A 2106-nucleotide genomic window follows, 5' to 3' on the forward strand; every position below is an offset into this window, starting at 1 on the left:
CCTTAGGAGAATCTAATGCCTGAGGATCTGAGGTGGAGCTGAGGTGGTGATGCTAGTGCTGGGGAGCGGCTGCAAATACAGATTGTCATTAATTAGAGAGGTTTGACTGCACAGAGACCATAATAAATCAGTTGCTTGCAGACTCATATCAAAACCCTATCAGTGAGTGGCAAGTGACAATGTAATAAAAATAGAAATAAAGTGCACAATAAATGTAATGCATTTGAATCATCCTGAAACACCCCTGCTCCCACCCCACCCCACCTTGTGGAAAAACTGTCTTCCATGAAACTGGTCCCTGGTGCCAAAAAGGTTGGGGACCGCTGCTGTGTAATATTGTAATGGTGGATACATGTCATTATACGTTTGTCAAACCCCACAGAATGCACCACACCAAGAGTGAACTCTAATGTAAATGATGGGCTTTGGGTGATAGCGATGTCTCGATGTGTCAATTCATCAACTGTGACAAATGTCCCACGTGCTGCAGGATGTCGATAGTGGGGGAGGGTGCAGGGCCCGGCGTGGGGAGGGGCACATGGGAACTCTACTTTCTGGTCAATGTCACTCAAATGGCTCTAAAAATTGAAGTCTATTGAAAAAGCAAGCTAATTGGAAAAACAAGACATTTCAGAAACATGGTGGATTTTCCACTCTGATATGTTATTTGAGAAAAGGGGATTTAAAAATTCACACTGACGTTTATTGCTAGTGTTTAGTGACTGTGTCAGTACTAAAGGCAAGATCCAGGCGTCGAGGCTGGGCTGGAACAGCGGTTGCATTCTACGGTCCTCGGAACAGCACTTTCACGGGCCTCATTTGAAGCAGAGTGTTTGGGAAGCCCAGGGGGTCATTTTTGTTTTCATCTTTTTTCATTTGAGAACTCTTCAGGGCTCCCAGAAGCTACTGTGGATCGGGTATCCGTGTGGGGCTTTTAGTGCATGTGGCATTTCCTAAACTTCTGTCACCACAGAACCCTTTTCTTGAGGGACATCTCAAGGGACTATTTCGGACACCCTAATGAGTCATTCCGGTTGGTTATTAAGGTGGTCTTCATGGCCCAGGCTTTACCTCTGTCCCCTTGTGTCCTTATCTGTAGGTCTCCTTGCTGGCTTGTTCGGGTTGCCGCTGTCATTGCTCTGAGTACCGTCATCTCCAAACCTTGCCCCTGCACACGACCTCTGGGTGTAGTCAGTGCTCCCTGTGAGGAATTCCCAGCAGAGGTGACGGCACAGGTCTTGGCAGTTTCCTCGCCGTGTGCCCAAGGGGGACTTCCTCCAGGGCCTCCCGGCCCCAGGTTTCACCGGTGGCCAGTCCTAACCAAGTAACGAATGCTCACATGCTTCCGGTGACCTTGCACGCTGACCTGGCGAGCCCTGAGCATGCCTCGCTGCCTCTAAAAAGAGCAGTAGTTTTCATTTTCTTCTCATTATGGAGGAAATTCAAGTTCTTTTTAATGGTGTTGGGTAAATTTTCCAAGTAAGCTTCACTAAGGGCCAGGCGTGGTGGCTCACGCCTGTAATCCTAGCACTCTGGGAGGATCTCTTGAGGTCAGGAGTTTGAGACCAGCCTGAGCAAGAGCAAGACTCCGTCTCTACCAAAAATAGAAAGAATTAGCCGGGCATGGTGGCGCGTGCCTGCAGTCCCAGCTATTCAGGAGGCTGAGGCAGGAGGATCGCTTGAGCCAAGGAGTTTGAGGTTGCAGTGAGTTAGGACGATGCCACTGCACTCTACCCAGGGCGATAGAGCGAGACCCTGTCTCAAAAAAAAAAAAGCTTCTCAAGGCCTGTCTCCTGACATTCGCCCCCGTGCCGACAGCACAGGGGAGTTCCTGTGTTTTGTGAGTGGGTGAGCCTGTGCTATTCTGGGTCTCTCTTTCCTGGCTGCCAACAGAGCAGGTGTTTTTCATGGAACACGAGAGCTGCCAGGATCCACGCTGCCTCCCCGTTTGTGCTTAACACTTGTGTCTGGGCTGTCTGGTGCTGCCAGGACTGCAGTTTGATTTCTCCAGCCTTCTCCCATTGCATGAAAAGATGAAGCAATCTGTCAGACGGATCCACAATGTTCTCCTTTGTCTTTGTAGGGGAGAAAGAGAATTTCCGATCT

This window comes from Lemur catta, chromosome 25 (assembly GCF_020740605.2).
Source record: "Lemur catta isolate mLemCat1 chromosome 25, mLemCat1.pri, whole genome shotgun sequence".
Lineage (NCBI taxonomy): Eukaryota > Metazoa > Chordata > Mammalia > Primates > Lemuridae > Lemur > Lemur catta.